At 46.6% G+C, this 21,088-nt stretch overlaps 1 protein-coding gene across 1 annotated transcript in view; it reads left to right on the plus strand.

The window, feature by feature from the left end:
* The first annotated feature begins 258 nt into the window (after positions 1-258).
* Positions 259-21,088, plus strand: part of RSF1 (remodeling and spacing factor 1) — a 73,972-nt gene continuing 53,142 nt past the window's right edge. Inside the window, exon 1 of the mRNA XM_086622193.1 lies at positions 259-387. The gene's annotated coding sequence lies outside the window, so the exon portion shown is untranslated. The remainder of the gene's footprint in view (positions 388-21,088) is intronic.

The raw sequence follows: 21,088 nt of genomic DNA on the forward strand, positions 1-21,088 counted from the left end.
CCCTCGCCGCACGCGGCGGAGGGGAGCTGCCTCACGCCGCTCTGGCCGCCGCCCCCTCCCCGCCTCTCCTCTCCCCGCGCCGCCGTTGCATTGTGGGATAGTGGCGGCGCGGCCCGGCGGCGCCCCCTCCCTCCCCCCGCCCCCCCCCACCCCCCCCCAGCTCCTTCTCCATCCTCAGGTCCAAGATGGCGGCGGCGGCGGCGGCTCCTCCGGCTCCATCTCCGCCCGCCGCTCCTCCGGCAGGCCCGTGCTGCCCGGGCTCGTGGCCCAACTTCGCCGTCGTCTGCTCCTTCCTCGAGCGCTACGGCGCCTTGCTGGACCTGCCCGAGCTGCCCTTCCCCGAGCTGGAGCGCGTCCTGCAGCCGCCGCAGGAGCCCGGAGACCAGGGTGAGCGGCCTGGGCACCGTGCCCCCGTCCCTGTCCCCCTCACGGCCGGCGGAGGGGGGCCGCGGGGCGGGGGGCGGAGGGGGGGGCCGGGGCTATTCCCCCCCCGCCTCCTCCCGGCCCCGGGGGTGGAGCGCGCTGAGGGAGAGGAGGGGCCTGGGATTCCCGGGGGGAGGGGAGCCCTCTCCCCCCTCAGCACGGCCCTTTTTTTTTGTGTTTTTTTTTAGGGGGAGCAGCTGTTTGTGTGTGTGGGGAGCTGCCTCCCCCCACAGCGGAGCGCGGGAAGGAGGTGGGGGGCCTCCCCGCCTCGGTGCCGGCTGTGGCCTCCCTCCCTTCTCCGCTCCCCCCCCCCCCGCCTCGTTTCTCGGGGTTTGCTCCTGAGCTCCGTGCGGGTGGGACTCCTGCAGAAAGGAGGAGAAGCTAAAATAACTATTTTTGTTCAGGCTGGCGCTGGCAGCGGGTCTCTCCCATCTCCTGCCCTCTCCCCAGCTTGAGGGTTGTTTAACTGCCCTCCCCCCCCCTTCTCCATGTGTGTGTCCATTTTGATTTCTCCCCTGAAATAAGAAGGGGACGCACACATACAAGGCAATGTCCTGATTCCTCTCTCATCACCCCCCCCTCTTCCTTTCCTCTCTACGTGGGTGAGGAACGGGGTAGGGGCGAGCACGGAGAAGCCCTGAGCGCCACCCGCCCCCCCCGGCTGCTGTTGCAGGCCATCTCCTGCCCACAAACACAGCCAGCCATTGTGTGCCATCCCCATCCCTCTCTTCTCCTCCCCTTCGCCCCCTCTTGTAGTTGAGGCAGGGAAGGTGGTGGTGGTGGCGGGGGGGATAATAACCTCCCTGCTTGCGCCTTCCCCACCACCACCTGAGCTGGGCGAGGTGGAGGGGTGGGTTATGCCCTCCACTGTTTTCTTTCAAGCTGCTCCTCCTCCCTTCTCCTCTCTCTCCAGCAGCAGATTTGGTTGCCAGACTCTCTTCATTCCTGTTCCGTGCTTTGGATGTGGGAGGGCCCGGGCCAAGAGAGCAGCCCGGGGGAGGGCTGCGTGGAGGCGGCGGGAGGAATAGAGAGGGGAAGGTGCTTGTTGCTCTTGGTCTCTTGTCTCTATTATTGGTTTGGTTGTTGCCTCTGCACTCTTGCCACATAGGGAGACCGTGGAGCTCACGGCGCATGCTCGGCGAGGCCCCGTAGAAACTTCCTGCTGCTGGAGGAGCTTAGCTCTGGGCTGCTTTGGATCCAACAGCGTTGGATCCTGCGTTTCCCTCCAAAATGCACTCATTCTCACCTTCTTCCCCACCGAGCCTACCCTGTCTGGGGGAGGCGGGGGGGTCCGTGTGATTAAATCGGCGCGTAGGTGCTTCCTCGTGTAAAGAAAGCTGCTTTTTGCAGAGTGCAGGCGTCCTGTCTGTGGGTTCACAGCAGCCACTGCTGAAATGTAATGAAATCAGATTAATGTATTGGCTCTTCATGTTGTCCAGTGCCTAATCAATATGAAAAAAACAGGTGAGACCCACCAACTTCTAAAAACAGGGTTAACTTTCTGGGAAATAGGTGTTTATATTCAGTTCCCCAGCACTCCTGTACTACTTATGTTATCAAAAGGACTCATTAGAAAAAGCATTATTTTGTTAAACTGTTGCAGAACTTATTCATAAAATCCACCAACACGCTTAAAAGTTTGAATTTTTAATGAAAATGTTCCTTTTAAAGTGATGTCTGTAAAGAAAACTAATGCTTTTACTGCGTGACAGAAGTGGGTGTGTAAGAGCAGTTTTCTTGTGAGAGCTGCAGAATAAATTAAAATTAAAGGATGAGATAGTGACCAGAGTTATGTGTTTGCTAAAAAGAAACCCCACCAAAATTCCTGATAACTTTAGTTGTATGACCAGAGGGTTTATCAATAGGCCAATGATTACTGCATAATGCTCTTCTAAACAACTTTCAGGTGACTTGCATTATGGAGTTTGTGTTACAGGTTGGTTTGATACTTGCCAGATTTTTACACTTTTCTCTGTATTGCCCTTCCTGTTTGGCAGGGGACAGGTTATTCTCCCTGCTTTAGAACAGTTTCCCCAAGTGGGAGCAGTTTTAGCTTCTGAAAATGTAATCTCCAAATTAATTGGGCTTTTTTGCTTGTGTATGGTACATATGATGTATTTGCTTGCGTTTTCTCATCTCTAGGAAAGTGTGGAGGTGTGAAAACCAAACTTGAGTGATTCTTGACGCTTTGTGTGATAACTTGTGTGACGGGGGTTTGCTTTTCCTTTGATACAACCAACTTATTGGGCTTGGGTCATGGTGCCGCTGTTACCTGGCGTGTTTTAAGCTTTTCGAAAAACAGGTACTGCGACTAGATTCCTCTGTGTGATTTTTACTTAAATTAGTCCCCAAAGTGATGTTTTTAAGGGTGCAAGTCATAAAGTTGCTAAACATTGATTGAAAACTGAAACTGTCCTTTTTTTTCTGAACATCTGTTATTTACCAACTGTGTGTAGTTTTCCTTGGATAGCAAAAGGGATTTTGATTTCAGTTCTATACAGTTAGTTTCACTTCTGATACCAGCATTGCTTGACAGTGGATTTGCATTGACAGTAGTACATAACAAAATCTAAGCAAATAGCTGCAAAACCCGAAAGTGCTTTTCTTTTCTGAATTTCTTGGAATCTGAACCAAACTTTAAATCTCAGGTGCCATTTAATAGCCATTTGGAAACCCTCTCCATACTCATTTTGTAATCAGGGAAGGGAATCAATTATTTGAGGGTTTTGTTGATTACCTTTTAACACTGTTTTGATGCTCAGCAGTTTCAAAAGTGGTTTAGGTTTTGGTTTTGTTTTTAAACACAGCCTGTGTTTTCTTGTCTGAAGAGTTTCTGTGGGAAAATGCCAGTAGAAGTTATTTTCTTTATATTAGGAGCCTTGAGGAGAACTAGGAGCTCAAGTTTGAATGTTGTTCAGTAGCTGCATGTCACCTTTTTTTTTCCTGTTAATAATTAAAACAAGGAGCTTGTTCGTTATTAAGGAAACAAGGTATAACCTTCCCTTACAAGAAGGGATGCCGCATGGATGCTGAGCAGATGTTGACGGCTAGGAAGCTAGGAAATATTTCTTAGATGGGATTTTACATTTTGTTTATGTTAAGACAGTGCTTTAACTTTGCCATATTCCCTCTCCTGCCTGAGAATTTCAAGACATGCTGGAGTATGAATGATTTTCCTTAGTAGTCTGACTAGTTTAGATACTAAATTAACCTGTATTAGTAGTAGGTTAGGTGTTTTAACTGTGTGTGCACAGGTATGGTCTTGTCTTGAAATGCTCAAACTGATTTAAAACGTTCTTTGGGATGTGGTGGGCAGCGTAAGTCATGCTGGAATAGGAAAATAAGAATGCGTGATGTTGATTTCGCCTGTTGCTGTTGAATGGTGGGGTAAACTGGTAGCTGTGGAAATAGTCTGCTGCCTCAGGAAGACTGTGTGGTAAAATAGCTTAACTTTTCCAGCTGGTGGCTCGTTTGAAAGTTGCAACTGTTCAGACAAAGCAATGAGACCTATGGTTATCTGGAGGTTTTATTTTATGAGGAATAATTAGCTTCCCTTTGAGAAGGGTTATCCTTGCTTTACGGACGCTGTTGTGACTTGGGATGCAATTATGACAGTTTTCAACTTCTTTGGAAAGAATAAAGTCGAGTGTCTGTCAAGGTGATATTTGTTAATGCACAAAGCTTGCTAGCTCAGGTGCCTCGAAGTGAACTTTCTTGTAGGATTTATTGAAAAGCAACCCAGTATATTATTTTAACTGGGACTTCTGAGGGCTGGGAGATGTCGTTGCCCTCGTATTACTGTACTTTTAGCTGCAAAACTTGGGTAACAATGCAGATCATCCTACAGTGTGCCACGGTACCCTATCTCTCTGCTTCCAGAGCCAAAAGTATACAAACTGGGATAAATCATCACAGGAAACCAATGCTTGTTCTTGTTCTAACAAACATATGCTGGCTTTTTTTGCTAAGAATGTTACTTGCAAAAGAAGATCAGTTGCAAATTTAAATATTAAATGCTACTGATGGAGGGGAGCAAGAACTGTATCTGTCTTTAGGACTGTGTCTAAGGAACCACGATATCAAATCACCACCTCCTTTGTGTTGGTAAATAGCTCGAGACTCAGTATAAGTGTTAATTAAGCACTTGGTCTCTTGTGAATGAAAATATTAGTAGAATGTTAGCTCGCACAACAGAGATCTAATTTTACACATGGCTACGCAAAACGCTCACTGGTTTGTCAGGTTCCCAAGTGTGTGACTGGGACAAGCTCTCCCGGTGGTGAAGGGCATCTTCCGAAGGGTGTTAGGCTGTGTCAGCTCATCCGTTTTTGCAGGCTGTTCTTAGCATTGTGAGGTCTGATTTGCTCCAGATTGAAATAAGGAGGATGCATCCTTCATGAATTCTTTCGGCAAAACAGCGAACTTTCAAAGTCTTGCCTGTGATGGTTGTGCTAAAAGTGGTATTGGAAACAGCAGGTGTGTTTTGGTGTGTGGGCTTCCAGTCTTCAGGGACTCTTCTGTATTCTCACCACAGCTCGAACTTCTCTGTCTCCTTTGACTCTGGGTATTGCCCCAAGGGATTGATCCAGCCTAGAAGTTTGTTGCTTAATTACAGCATGAATGTGTTGTGTTTGTTTGGAGTTTGATAATAAAAACACTCTTCCCATGTTGGTTTGAGTTAAGAGGTGTAAAGACAGACATGATGAGACGCAGGTGCCTGGTGGTAGGCCCGTTTTTGTAAATCTTTTCTTATAGAATCATAGAATGGTTAGGGTTGGAAGGGATCTCAAAAGATCATCTAGTTCCAGCCCCCCTGCCATGGGCAGGGACACCCTCCACTACATCAGGTTGCCCAAAGCCTCATCCAACCTGGCCTTGAACACTTCCAGGAATGGGGCATCTGCAACTTCTCTGGGCAACCTGTGCCAGTGCCTCACCACCCTCAGAGTGAAAAATTTCTTCCTTAGATCCAATCTAAATCTCCCCTCTTTCAGTTTAAATCCATTGCCCCTTGTCCTGTCACTACATGCCCTTGTCAAAAGCCCCTCTCCATCTTTCCTGTAGGCCCCCTTTAAGTACTGGAAAGCTGCTATAAGATCATCCCAGAGCCTTCTCTTCTCCAGGCTGAACAGCCCCAACTGTCTCAGCCTGTTTCCATAGCAGAGGTGTTCCAGCCCTTGGATCATCTTCGTGGCCTCCTCTGGACTTGCTCCAGCAGCTCCCTGTCCTTCTTGTGTTGTATTCTTTGTTAGTATTAAAAGTAGGAGATGAATGTGGTAGTCGAACACTATTCACTTAAAATTTAGTAATTGATACTGCACTTGAGGTTTATTAATTGGTTTCAGTGCAGGAAGATTAATTCGTGTGGTGTCCTGTCATGTAAACAAGCAAGTTCTGACATCTGATGTTGGTAGTATCCGTAGTGTTGGATGGGTGGAGTTTATTCACACACCGTATAGTGCTGAATGTTCTTCGTTAAACTTACTAAGTGTTTGGATACAGCGATATTACACGCTTGCTTCTGCCATAAAGCTGTACCAGCTGCTCAGAGGTAACACTTTTCATCTGCTCTGCAGGTCTGAGTGTTCGTGTCTTACCACGTCCTTTCCTGTACGAGTAAGAAATTTAGCTGCTGTTCTGAATCGGCCACGGAGTTATCTCCTGAATGCAGGCTGGACTTGCTTGTGTATAAGCAGAATATAAGTAGATCATTGCTTTCCTGCTGCACCTAGGGACTGAACCTCATTTTTAAACGTTTATGTCAAAGTCATCAATCCACCTGTTAGTAAAATGCAGTATTTTAAACTTAGCAATAAACTATTGGAGAACAAAAGTGTACCCACTAAACTTTAGAATGTGGTGTATTAGTTCTGGGTGTGTTTCCTTTTTGAGTATGGTGGAAGTTCTGCACCGCTGATGTTTCTAGCTGTCAAATTAACTGATTTGTTGAAGGTAGACACAGGTGGCTTGGAGCTGAAATTCTCCACTAGCATGAAAGGGTTAAATTCTGTGAAAGTAAGTAGCAGGAGTAATCATTCTTTTACCAGCTTCATGGCAAATAAGCTTCTAATGCAGAATAAACTCCTCTTGTCTACACTTGAGCCACTTTAGACTAATATGATTTTAAGGTCAGCATGCCTTGTCCACATGTGCTTCTCCTTTACTCATTGGAGAAGTGAATTGAGTTTACCCTGGCATTAATTATCTCATAATAGAGTGTGGATGCATGTGTTTGGTTTAAATATTCCTATTTAATTAGTTTTTCTCTGTGGTGAAACTTAGTATCTTTACTGAGTGTGTCGGCTCACTGGAGTGTGCTCTCATATTTAGGTGACAATGCCAGTTTTAACTGGACTCCCATCATCTTACAATTCTGTGTAGAAGATGGGAAAACACTGTACTTCTGGAGAGACTGGTTTCTTTCTAGAAACATTGCCCATGTGAAAGAGATGGTAAAATGCCATGTGGAATGGAAAAAAGGGAACTCGGGATGCAGGACATCTGAGGCTCCCTGCCAAAGCTCAGCCCTCCTAGAGAATTATCCAGGTTCTGTTGGACCATGTGCCTCCATTGAGGAGGGGTGTTACGCTCTTCGTAGGCATCTTTGTTGGATTTCAGCACACTTTGGATGGTAGAGAACTGGAGGCAAAACTTGTCATAGTACTTCCAAGTCACAGTCTTAAGGCTTATTTCAGGATAAGTGTGTAAGATCTGGGAATGCTGGTGGAAATTCTTCTGGCCAGAGCGAGATGACCTTTACTGAAAGAAGGCCCATGGGCTGTATCATGGTATATTTGTATCCAAAAACTTTATAAACATCAAAAACTTTATAAACACCACCATCCCACAGAAGTTGGAAGTTATGTTTTGTCCATCAGTCCCTCAGTACTGAACCTTGTCCTTGGCCAACTTCAGAGGTCTGCAGAAGCTGTAAGATACTCTTCCTCCATCCTGAAGTTTTTAGCTCAGGGGCTGCCTGAGTTTTCTGCGCCTTCTGTGAATGCACCTTTTTTCTCTTGTTGGGGATTACTTCAAGCTACTAGTGTAGGAATAGTTAGCAGATACCTGTGTGCAATTGCTAGTGCCTGCTGCCTGGTACGCACACTTCCGAGCCGATCCCAAAACTGGGATTTAGATTAGCTTGTTTATGGCATGGACTAAACTGAGAAGCTCGTGGGAACTTCTGGAAAACTCATTGTATTGTTGATAGGAAGATTAAAACAGAATAACTATTTGTGATGTTTCTGTGCTCTTCAGTAGCTGATAGGCTGTATCTCTCCGGCAGAAACCTGGTAGATTTGGAGGGGAAAGAGAATCCAGTCAATGGCATGGTAAAATTATCCTACTGGAGACAGAAGACAATGGCAGAAAGGCTTCCTTTGTGTGGTGTGAAGGGCAGGAGCTACTGAAGGACTGAACTGGCAAGAAGGGGCAGATGATAAATACCTTGCTGAAGCGTATTGTGGCTCACTGCTGCCTCAGATTTGGCCAGTTGTCTTGCAGTTAGAATCATAGAATGGTTTGGGTTGGGAGAGACCTCCAAGATCATCTAGTTCCAACCCCCCTGCTGTGGGCAGGGACACCTTCCACTACACCAGGTTGCCCAAAGCCTCATCCAACCTGGCCTTGAACACTTCCAGGGATGGGGCAGCCACAACTTCTCTGGGCAACCTGTGCCACTGCCTCACCACCCTCAGAGGGAAGAATTTCTTCCTTATATGTAATCTGAATCTCCCCTCTTTCAGTTTAAATCCATTGCCCCTTGTCCTGTCACTACACACCCTTGTCAAAAGTCCCTCTCCAGTTTTCCTGTAGGCCCCCTTTAGGTACTGGAATCATAGAATCATAGAATGGCATAGACTGGAAGGGACCTCAGAGATCATCTAATCCAACCTCCCTGTCACGGGCAGGGACTCCTCTCAACTAGATCAGGCTACTCGAGGCTCTGTCCAACCTGGCCTTGAACACCTCCAGGGAGGGGACATCCACAACTTCTCTGGGCAATTTATTCCAAAGTCTTACCACCCTTGTACTGAAGAATTTCTTCCTAAGATCTAATCTAAATCTGTTCTCCTTCAACTTAAACCCATTTCCCCTTGTCCTATCAGTGGACATTCTTGTAAAAAGTCCCTCCCAGCCTTCCTGTGGGTTCCCTTCAGGTATTGGAAGGCAGCTATTAGGTCCCTCCGAAGTCTTCTCTTAAGATCAGCCCAGAGCCTTCTCTTCTCCAGGCTGAACAGCCCCAACTCTCTCAGCCTGTCTCCATAGCAGAGGTGTTTCAGCCCTTGGATCATCTTTGTGGCCTCCTCTGGACCCGCTCCAGCAGCTCCGTGTCCTTCTTGTGTTGGGGATCCCAGAGCTGAACCATTTTGACATGCAGGCCATAGCGGTACAGCTACGTTCCTCCAGGTTTATGGCAGTTGGAGTTGACGGAGATATTCAGGACTTCATGTGTATCTGCCACAGTTGGGACGTGTCCTCCGGTATACTCGCAGGACAACCTCAGCTGTGCTTCTCTGGGAGGAAACAGAGGTGTACAGCTGGTGAGCGTGCTGAAGGTGCATTCCAGGAGCATCTGCTGATGCAGACAGTCTGCACCAGGGCTGCAGGGTGCACTGCAGAGATCACCCATCCCATGGTGGGGAAGCTGTTGGGCTGTAGCAGTGTGGAGCACCCTCCCCTGGTGCTACAGGCTCTCGTCATTGTTCCCTACTGGGGCAGAATAATGCATCCGTGCCTTTGGCTGTGAAGTTCAATAAAATTGTCTGGTTGCTTCCAAATGTTAAAATCCTTGAGAAATAATACAACTCATACAAAGGTGTGGGTTGTTTTTTTTTCATTTTATTTCCTGCTCCTTGCAGTAAGAGCATAGTTTATTCCAGCTGTGGAATAGCAAGGTCTGTGACTGTCCATAACACTAAGATGATCTTTCCACCCTATTTTCTTACTCTTTCTTCTCTCTCCCCTTCTTGCCAAATCAATGAACTCTCCTTTGCTTGAGTTGTTCTACAAAGCTCGACAAACATTTTAGCATTAACAAGTATTTCTTAGCAGCCTCTAGCATTTGTCAGTCTCTCCTGTATGCAGTTTGCTGTCAGCCTGATACAGTTATTTCTCTTCCCCAAGAGCCAAACAAAGCTCTTAAAGCTCAAGCAGCAGAGAATTTCTCAGAACTACGGTAGAAATTGTGACCCTGTTGATGTCTGTAATGGTCTGGGGAAAACAAACAATTTCTCAAAGTGAGAGAAGGCCTATTACTAAAAGATTCCTGTGTTTCAGCAGCTGTGCTTTCGTATTTGATTTCTTTCCATTATGATCATTTAGATCTTGTAGTACCTTGGAGAAAAGCGCTGCTTACCCTTGAACTTGAAGGCTTGATTGATATTTGAAGAATGGATAACAAGCACATTGTACCTTGCCAGTCCCAGCCTTGCAAAATCCCCTTTTCCAAGAAAATGGAGGTTATCAGCATGAAGCTCTGCGGCTTTTTTGGTTGTCTTAGGACAGAAAACCAGTATAGCCTGACGGTCAGTCCTTGTTGGCAAAGTCCAGAACCAGTAGAATGTTGAATGAAGTTGGTTGTCAAAGTTTGCGTGTGAATAATCACTTGATTTCCTGCTCCACTCCATGTCCCTCTGGTACTGCCTGGGCTATTCTCCAGCTCATCTGCAGCTATCTGGTAGCACAAGAGCCAGGGCATGTTCAGTACCTTTTAGTATTAATGACTACCAGGATTATAGTGGTTTCCTCCCAAGAACAAACTGCGATGGTTCACAGAAGCTGTATTAATTAACGGATGATAGAAGTGCGGGAAGTTTACTTTGATCCCAGAGCTTGCGGCGTGGTGTTCTTGCAGTTATCAACAACACGTTGCAAGAAGGCATCCAAGGTGGCGAGCTGCATGGTGGGATGCCCGGAGGTGGTTGTTGAAAGGGAACTAGCTTAAGCTGGCCTAAAGGGGTGATGGGAATGCCTTGCTTTGCAAAAACATACTTCCAGGAAGTGGCAAAACTATTCCTTGAAATGCATATTTGGGCTTAGACAAATTCCGTAGCAGACAGTATTAGCTGACCTCCTAAATAACACATTAGCAGGCTGTATGAACATTAGGAGAGGTTAGCAGCAGGTAAGAAAAATTGATACAGTAACAAGGGAGCTTTTGGAAGACCTGACCTTTGTAAGAAATTGTGTCAGTCCAATGAGGTTCTCACTGACTGGAAGAGGGGAAATATAGCCCCCATTTTAAAAAATGGGAAAAGGAAGACCCAGAGAACTACAGGCCACTCAGTCTTACCTGTGCCTGGCAAGATCGTGGAGCAGATGCTCCTGGAAACTGTGCTAAGGCACATGGAAAATAAGGAGGTGATTGGTGACAGCCAACATGGCTTCATTAAGGGCAAATCCTGCCTGAGTAATTTGGTGGCCTTCTATGGTGAGGTTACAGCATTGATGGATAGGGGAAGAGCAACTGACGTCGTCTACCTGGACTTATCCAAAGCATTTGACGCTGTCTTACACGACATCCTTGTTGGAAATTTGGAAAGGCACAGATTTGACAGATGGACCACTCAGTGGATAAGGCATTGACTGGATGGTCACACTCAAAGAGTTGTGGTCAACAGCTTGATGTCCAAGTGGAGGCCAGTGATGAGTGGTGTTCCTCAGGGGTCAGTACTGGGGCTGGTGCTATTTAACATCTTTGTTGGTGACCTGGACAGTGGGATCGAGTGCACCCTCAGCAAGTTGTGATGGTGATGACACCAAGTTGTGTGGTGTTGTGGACACACTGGATGGAAGGGATGCCATCCAGAGGGACCTGGACAGGCTGGAGAGATGAGCCTGTGTAAACTCCTGAATTTCAACAAGGCCAAGGGCAAGGTCCTGCATGTGGGTCAGGGCAATCCCAAGCACAAGGACAGGCTGGGCAGAGAATGGAATGAGAGCAGCCCTGAGGAGAAGGACTTGGGAGTGCTGGTGGATGAGAAGCTCACCATGAGCCGGCACCGTGCGCTGGCAGCCCAGAAAGCCAACCGTGTCCTGGGCTGCATCCAGAGCAGCGTGGGCAGCAGGGCGAGGGAGGGGATTCTGCCCCTCTGCTCTGCTCTCGTGAGACCCCACCTGGAATACTGTGTTCAGCTCTGGAGTCCCCAGCACAAGAAGGACATGGAGCTGCTGGGGTGGGTCCAGAGGAGGCCACGAAGATGATCCAAGGGCTGGAGCACCTCTGCTATGAAGACAGGCTGAGAGAGTTGGGATTGTTCAGCCTGGAGAAGAGAAGGCACCGGGGTGATCTTATAGCAGCCTTCCAGTACTGAAAGGGGGCCTACAGGAAAGCTGGAGAGGGACTTTTGACAAGGGCATGTAGTGATAGGACAAGGGGCAATGGCTTTAAACTGAAAGAGGGGAGATTCAGATTACATATAAGGAAGAAATTCTTCCCTCTGAGGGTGGTGAGGCACTGGAACAGGTTGCCCAGAGAAGCTGTGGCTGCCCTGAGAAGCTGTGGCTGCCTCATCTCTGGAAGTGTTCAAGGCCAGGTTGGATGAGGCTTTGGGCAACCTGGTGTAGTGGAGGGTGTCCCTGCCCACGGCAGGGGGGTTGGAACTAGATGATCTTTGAGGTCCCTTCCAACCCGAACCATTCTATGGGTCTATGAATAAAATGGTGACTGTGTCCCAGATGCAGTGTGCTTGCAAAGCTGGTAGAGGTCTCTAAATGTGTGTTTTCTGACCAACGGGAGTAGCGTGGTAAAAATAAGCGTAAGGTCTAAATGCCCAAATTTTCATGCCAAGTAGAAGTTGTTTGAAAGGTGGAAATCGAGCCCTGGTTAATTCCACTAGAATGTACTCATAGCTGGCAATAGAAAGAAGGAATCTAAAAAGTCCAAGGTGGATTTGGAGAGTATGTGGACAGAGAAGAGTCTTTAAGTCTTTTTACCAGCTTTAATACAGCTGGTAAAAACACTCAAACTTGGATTAGAGCATGGAAGTGGAAAACAGCGAGTAGCACATTTGAAAGAGTCTAATGGAGATTTAGGGAATCAAAAGCAAGGAGCTTTTACACCTGGCTTTGATAGACTTTATGAAGTTGCAGTTTCATAGTTCTGATAGTTGTATTAATTATTCTCCGAAGGAAAATGCTCTGCTGCTTTCTTTTGAAAGCATGGGTGTTCTTTTGAAGCATGGGTAGATAGCCCATGCTGGACAGATACTTACACGTAGATGGAAGGTCCTTCCGAGGAGGTCACTGATGACAGTGGTTGACTCGTGTTCCCCAGCAGCCTTACCTGGTAGGACCAAAGCAGTACCTCCCGTGCCCAGCCCGTTCTTTGACGTCATTCCTTGTGGCAGGAGGAAGTAGGTGAGCCATGGACTGTGGTTTTCAGCCATTGCAGTCTACAGTGTCAATGCAAACTGGTGTTGCCAGCCATCTGTGTTCACGCTGTCGGTTTCAAGTCAGGACTGGCTGAGGAGTGGATTTGCTTTATGTTCATCCCTGGTAACCCTCCCTGGCAGAGGGTTAGAGGAACGTTGAGGAATGCATCACTCAACCACTACAGCTAAGTCAACCACTGAACGTGAGTCGACGTCCAGAACGGTCATCGGTTGAGAGGGAAAGCAGCACCATGAACCTTAAACTGGTTAACCAACAGGAAGCTGCTTAGAAAAAGAGATTTTTATTTGTTTTTTTGGTCACCATGATAAAAGTAGAGTAGAATTCCTCAATTTTTCTTTATGGCGTGGACAATTATTTGCCAAGAGAAGAGGAAGAAGATGAGTTGTTTAAAAAAAAGATCAAGGTGAAAGCTGGCTAATCCAGACTGAGGGGAAACGCTGCTGTGGGTGAAATAGTATTGTGGATTGAAAACAAAACTGCAGATGAAACAGTTATGAGTAGGCATTAGAAGGGAAACTGTTTGTGACAAATGCATCCCACAATATTTAAAATTAGCTGTTAGCTCAACAAAATATTCTGTGTAGTGTTGTTGTAGGTCAGAGGAAAGCGTCTCTATTAACATGGAGCTGGAGTTGAAGAATAAACCAAATACCAGGTAGCACGAAGAACGGGCTGAGAGTCATACATAAAACTTGGAGATGTTTTATTTGGGATATGTGTGTGTACATCCCATTTTGTGATTGATTGCTTGCCTTCATCTTGGTTTTAGTGCTCAGCTGTGGCTGCTTCTTCTTGAAAGATAACGCAGACAGACCAGTGGACTAAGGAGGACTGTGTGAAAGTTTTGGAAAAAAAAAAAAGTTTTAAAAAAGGCTACTATTAACTTCAGAGGAGATCTTTAGTAGTTTTGCTTTGTATACTTTTAGAGATTTGCATTCCTTTTGTATCGTAAAACCAGAAAAATGGTGTACTGAATGAAATGTAAAAGTAATTCAAATTTAACTGCCTTTCACGTGTTCCATAATTGCAATTGATCGCTGCAAATTATTACTGAGGCCAGAGCTCAGCAAGATTTAGATACTAATGAGTATTGAGTTGTAGTGAAAACATTTAAAAACGCAATTTAAGAACATGGACCTTCTTGCTTCTACATTAAGCCAGGCTGTAACTAAAGGTCGAATTTAAAGATAACCTGGGGGCAGGTAACTTCACACGTGTGCTGTTTCGTTACCATGTTCTGAAACAGCAGATGGTGGTCACTGTCAAACCAAGTGCTGGAGTGTACGTGTTGTGCCTCTTCGTTTTCTTTTCCAAATGCTACGTGTAAACACGTTTTCTACTGCCAACGTTTGTTCTCGTAGAATGGTTTGGGCTGGAAAGAACCTCAAAGATCATCTAGTTCCAACCCCCCTGCCATGGGCAGGGACACCCTCCACTACACCAGGTTGCTCAAAGCCTCATCCAACCTGGCCTTGAACACTTCCAGGGATGGGGCAGCCACAGCTTCTCTGGGCAACCTGTTCCAGTGCCTCACCACCCTCAGAGGGAAAAATTTCTTCCTTATATGCAATCTAAATCTGCCCTCTTCCAGTTTAAAGCCATCACCCCTTGTTCTATCACTACACGCCCTTGTAAAAAGTCCCTCTCCAGCTTTCTTGTTGGCCCCTTTAAGTACTGGAAAGCTGCTATAAGATCACCCCGGAGCCTTCTCTTCTCCAGGCTGAACAGCCCCAACTCTCTCAGCCTGTCTTCATAGCAGAGGTGCTCCAGCCTTCAGATCATCTTTGTGGCCTCCTCTGGACCCGCTCCAGCAGCTCCATGTCCTTCTTGTGTTGGGGACTCCAGAGCTGAATGCAGTATTCCGGGTGGGGTCTCAGGAGAGCAGAGCAGAGGGGCAGAATCCCCTCCCTCGACCTGCTGCCCACACTGCTTTGGATACAGCCCAGGACATGGTTGGTTTTCTGGGCTGCCAGTGCACGTTCTTTCTTTCTTTCAGCCTGTTCTGTGCTGCACAGGAAGGGAAGGATCTTCTGATGACACTTCTTTTCTGTTTCTCAGATACTGTTGTTTTAGGGAAGCCAATTCAGGTGCCCGTTACATTGTGGCACTTTCCTTCCACCAGCAAGGTGAGCTGCCAGGCTCTTCCCAGTTCCTGATAGCATCTGCGGGTGGTTGTTTAGCTTGGAGGGTTTGTATCCCAAACAGGAGTCTTAAGTGATGGCAATAGTCAAATGGTAGCCAGGAACTGGTCGTCCCTTCAGGCTGTTACACTCGTTTTTGTAGCTGAGATTGAAAGTTGTGTAAAAGGTGGGTGGCAGCCACCGAGACCGAGTTAAGGAGAGGTAACAGCACTGCCAGTCTGGGAAACTGGTCTGTGGCTTTGAGTCTGCCTAGACAGACAGTAGGTAATGCCAGTCCCAAAGGTTACGGTCTTGGCTACCCCTGTGGAGCAGCAACAGCCCCAAAGTTATAACCATTTCTTGCAATTAAAAGAATTACGTTAATGAGAGTAGATATTTGAATAGCGTTAGCAGGCCAAAGCATGAGTTTGCTCAGGGATGCTCATACTGAAGAGTTGGGTGTTTCAAGGCATGAAGCTTCTTGGAATCCTCACTTGGTATGAGATGGAAATGTCAGCTTGCATGAGGACATGAGTGGTTTCCTTTTTCCTTTAAGTCTTTATTTCAGACCTTAAGGTTAAGAAGGTTGGTCAAAAACCACACCGTGTTTTCAGGAGCTGCTAGCACTTTGCCAGGCAACTGTCTTCAACAGTTTGGCTTCGGAAATTTCTGTTCTCGCTTGCTCCCTGGGTTTCTTTAAAAATAATGGAAAAAAAAAAAGTTTCTTCTAGCTGTGAAACTATTTTGAAAAAGCCTCAAATTCTGTGCTAATTGGATTAAACTTGTAAAATTTTAGGCTTGCGATCGTGAATTCATCTGTAAAATTACTTTCAGCCAGCTGTGCAACTTTTGCAGGACTCTACATCAGCCACTAGAATCGTTGTTTTCTGATGACTGTTTAGCCCAGGCCTCTGAAATGTGGTACATCTTTTTCAGGATCTGTGGTATTTCTTTAAAATATTTTAAATTTTCATTTGCACTGCTGGTAAATTAATGAACTGACAAATTAATGAACTGACATTACCTTAGAGCAGAACAAATGTGCAGTTACTTACTTCCAGCTGAAGTGTGTTCTGCATTGCAGAAAGACTCGTGTTGGCTTCACCTTCCAAGTTTGCTTGTGCTGATCCTTAAAGAAAACTCGTGCTCACATAATGCTGCTGTTTATATATAAAATATTAAAATAATATATTAAAATACCGGACGCTTACTGAGTAGTACTCAGTTTTTCTGCAGAAATGAGTCACTGCTGAATGTTTTGCAAAATATAAAATGTATATTTTTGTAGCATGGTTACATTCTTAGACTTCTTCAGGGTCCAGTAAACTAAAAATATCTTCTAATAATTTTAAGTTTGCCAGACTAGATTTTCAAGAAAAGGTGTCTGCTGTATTCGACAGAAAAAACATCCACTTGTTGACATCGTTCAGTAAAGTTGTTGTGTAAATGGAAGATGAAATGGTGAATCCCAGAGTATAAATGAGACTTACTTGAAGTGCAGGTTAGATCTCAAGTGACTAGAGAAAAAAAACTGCTATTTTAAAAGTTGAACCTGAAAAAGGGCAAAATTATTTTTGTAGTAGATCTCACCTGACACAGGAAAAAGAATAAATTTTTCTGTTGGTTTGTTTTTTTTTTTTTTTTCCCCTGCTTAAGACTGAGGAATGATAACCTCTAACCTTGGTAATGAAAATGGTTCTAGAAGAGTGATTTTTATTCAACCTGCTCTGAATTTTTTAATATTGTCTTTTTATTCAAGTGGGAGATGTGGGAGAAAGTGATTTTTTTAAAGTATAATCAACATCCTCCTTCTCTTAATGCCGAAGAAAACTCTCAGGCAGTACCTGAGAAATTTAGAAATATTTCCACCAGAGTGGTGTTTATAGTAACTAAACAAAGTAAAGAATTAAAAAGCATTTAAATTTGTCCTTGTTTTCATATAATGAACTAAAAAAGGACTTGCTTTCAACTTAACCTCTATGAGAACACATCAAAAGCAGCTTGTTATGTGAATAAAGCTACATGAAGCTGAAGCCTTCCTAACTGCTGGTGTGTGCAACGCTCTGTTCCTGGGTTTAAATTTACTTTTTTCATGGCACTGAGGGTACTTTAGTTTAATATAACAGGATATATGCTCTTTCTCTTGAATCTAAATGCTGCCATGCTTAGAGAATTGATTTTTGTGTGCCAGAAGTGGCTGGTTGTGAATAAACCTTATGAACTGAGGTCAGATCTTCAATGGTAATTCTGTGTCTAAAGAGGAGGATAAGAGCTTAGGTGACTGTTTAAGAAGATGTACGCCCCCAGTAGCTGATAACACTCCTTTATCCCCAAGACCTTCCTCCAAGTCCTTCCATACGTTGGTTTTCACAGGAAAAACTTGCCAGACGCTCTACAACAGAATTAATTCTGTTAAGGAGCACCTTCTCCAAGCTCAGCAGAGGTGCATCCCGACGAAGAACAAGTCGGGCAAAAAGACCAGGAGGCCAGCGTGGATGAGCAAGGAGCTCCTGGACCAACTGAAAATGAAGAGGTTAGCCTACAGAGGGTGGAAGCGGAGACAGATAGCCTGGGAGGAATACAGAGAAGCTGTAAGAGTGACCAGGGATCAAGTGAGGAAGGCTAAAGCCCTGAAGGAATTGAATTTGGCAAGGGATATAAAAAGCAACAAGAAATGCTTCTATAGGTATGTAGGGGACAAAAGGAAGTCCAAAGAGAATGTAGGCCCCCTCCGGAAGGATACTGGTGCTCTGGTTACCCGGGACATAGAGAAGGCTGAGGTACTTAATGAATTTTTTGCCTCAGTCTTCAATGGTAAAGCCTCTTGTCTTACCACCCAAGCTGTGGAAAGAACTATCAGGGACTGTGAGGATGAACCACCGCCCACTGTACTTGAAGACCAGGTTCGAGAACATCTGAGGAACTTGAAGGTGCACAAGTCCATGGGACCTGATGAGATCCATCCGCGGGTCCTGAAGGAACTGGCGGATGAAGTTGCCAAGCCACTGGCTATTGTATTCGAGAAGTCGTGGCGGTCTGGCGAGGTCCCCGATGACTGGAAGAGAGGGAACATAACCCCCATTTTTAAAAAGGGGAACAAGGAGGACCCGGGCAACTACAGACCGGTCAGCCTCACCTCTGTGCCTGGCAAGGTCATGGAGCAGATTCTCCTGGGAACCATGCTAAGGCACATGGAGAGCAAGGAGGTGGTGGGTGACAGCCAACATGGCTTCACCAAAGGCAGATCGTGCCTGACCAACTTGGTGGCCTTTTACGATGGGGTGACAGCATCGGTGGACAAGGGTCGACCAATGGATGTCATCTACCTGGACTTGTGCAAAGCTTTTGACACTGTCCCGCACGACATTCTTCTCTCTAAATTAGAGAGTCATGGGTTTGATGGATGGACCACTCGGTGGATAAGGAATTGGCTCAATGGCCGCACTCAGAGAGTAGTGGTCAACGGCTCAATGTCCAAGTGGAGACCGGTCACGAGTGGCGTCCCTCAGGGGTCCGTGTTGGGCCCGACCCTCTTCAACATCTTTGTCGGTGACGTGGACAGTGGCATGGAGTGCACCCTCAGCAAGTTCGCCGATGACACCAAGCTGTGTGGTGCTGTCGACACGCTGGAAGGGAGGGATGCCATCCAGAGGGACCTTGACAGGCTGGAGAGGTGGGCCCGTACCAACCTCATGAAGTTTAACCAGGCCAAATGCAAGGTCCTACATCTGGGTCGTGGCAATCCCAGGCATAAATACAGACTGGGTGGTGATTGGATCGAGAGCAGCCCTGAGGAGAAGGACTTGGGAGTACTGGTGGACGAGAAGCTCAATATGAGCCGGCAATGTGCTCTTGCGGCCCAGAAGGCCAACCGCGTCCTGGGCTGCATCAAGAGGAGTGTGGCCAGCAGGTCGAGGGAGGTGATTCTCCCCCTCTACTCTGCCCTTGTGAGACCTCACTTGGAGTACTGCGTCCAGTTCTGGAGCCCCCAACATAAGAAGGACATGGACCAGTTGGAGAGGGTCCAGAGGAGGGCCACGAAGATGATAAGAGGGCTGGAGCACCTTTCCTATGAGGACAGGCTGAAAGAGTTGGGGCTGTTCAGCCTGGAGAAGAGGAGGCTCCGGGGTGACCTTATAGCGGTCTTCCAGTACCTCAAGGGGGCCTACAGGAAAGATGGGGAGAGGCTGTTCAGGAGGGCCAGTTATGATAGGACAAGGGGTAATGGTTTTAAAATAGAGGGAGGTAGGTTCAGGTTGGATATTAGGAAAAAATTTTTACTATGAGAGTGGTAGAACACTGGAACAGGTTGCCCAGAGAGGTGGTGGATGCTCCATCCCTGGAGACGTTCAAGGCCAGGTTGGACAAGGCCCTGAGCAACCTGATCTAGTTGGAGATATCCCTGTTTGTTGCAGGGGGGTTGGACTAGATGACCTTTGAAGGTCCCTTCCAGCCCTAACCATTCTATGATTCTATGATTCTATAATCTCACCAAATGTATTTAGCAGATCTCAAACATTTACTTTAGGATGAGGTGACTCTTCCTTCTCTTCATTGAGGCCTAACTTACATGGGTCTCTGCAAATGGACGCAGCATGGGGAATAAACAAGAGGAGCTATGATCTTATTGGCATCACGGAGACGTGGTGGGATGAATCCTATGACTGGAGTGTTGGGAATGGAAGGATACAGGCTCTTTAGGAAGGACTGGCAGGGGAGACGAGCAGAAGGTGTCACTCTCTATGCCAGTGACCATCTGGAGTGCATGGAGCTCCACCTGGGGATGGATGAGGAGCTGTCCAAGGCTTATGGGTCAGGATTAAAGGGAGGGCAGGGACAGGTGACAGTGTAATGGGGATCTGCTGTAGGCCACCTGACCAGGAAGACTGACTGGGTGAGGCCCTCTATAGACAGATAGGAGCAGCCTCACGTTCACAAGCCCTGGTCCTCATGGGGGACTTCAACCACCCTGATATCTGTTGGAGGGGACAACACAGCAGGGCACAGGCCATCCAGGAGATTCCTGGAATGCATGGATGATAATTTCCTTCTCCAAGTAGTAGAGGAACTAACAAGGAGAGGTGCTTTGCTGGACCTTGTTCTCACCAACAAGGAGGAGCTGATGGGGAATATGAAGCTCAAGGGCAGCCTTGGCTGCAGTGACCATGAAATGGTAGAGTTCAAGATCTTTAGGGTGATAAGGAAAGCACACAGCAAGCTCGCTACCCCATGTTTCTGGAGAGCAGACATCGACCTCTTCAAGGATCTCCTTGGTAGACTACCATGGGATAAAGCCCTGGAGGGAAGAGGGGCCCAAGAAAGCTGGTTAATATTCAAGGATCACCTCCTCCAAGCTCAGGAGCAGTGCATCCTAACAAAGAGGAAGTTGGGCAGAAATGCCAGAAGGCCTGCATGGATGAACAAGATGCTCCTGGACAAACTCAAGCACAAAATGAAGCCTACAGAGGGTGGAAGCAAGGACAGGGAGCCTGGGAAGAATACAGAGAAATTGTCCGAGCAACCAGAGATGAGGTTAGGAAAGCTAAAGCCCTGATAGAGTTAAATCTGGCCAGGGACATCAAGGGCAACAAGAAAAACTTCTATAGATATGTCAGTGGTAAAAAGAGATCTAGGGAAAATGTAGGCCCTCTCCGGAAGGAAACGGGGGATCTGGCTACCTGGGATATGGAGAAGGCTGAGGATCTCAATGACTTCTTTGCCTCAGTCTTCACTGGCAAGAGCTCCAGTGGCACAGCCCAAGCCACAGAAGGCAAAGGCAGGGACTGGGAGAATGAAGAACTGCCCACTGTAGGAGAAGATCAGGTTCGAGACCATCTTAGGAACCTGAAGGTGGACAAGTCCATGGGACCAGATGAGGTGCATCCACGGGTCCTGAGTGTCTTTCTTTCCATGGGCTAAATGGACTATATGGAACTAGCTCAGGTGTAACTATCTACGTTTACTTAGATGAATCCTACTGCTATGCTGCAGCCCTTTCCAAGGTTTTTATGGCAAAATACCTACAAAATTCTGGGATCTAGGAGCAGGGACCAAAGCTCAGGCTCCTTTTTCACAGGAAATAGACTCACACTTCCTTTTCTTCTCCTTTCTTTGGGCCCTTGAATGTTGCATTTCTTTTCTAGCTGCCT

The sequence above is a fragment of the Tauraco erythrolophus genome, chromosome 1, assembly GCF_009769465.1.
Source record: "Tauraco erythrolophus isolate bTauEry1 chromosome 1, bTauEry1.pri, whole genome shotgun sequence".
NCBI lineage: Eukaryota > Metazoa > Chordata > Aves > Musophagiformes > Musophagidae > Tauraco > Tauraco erythrolophus.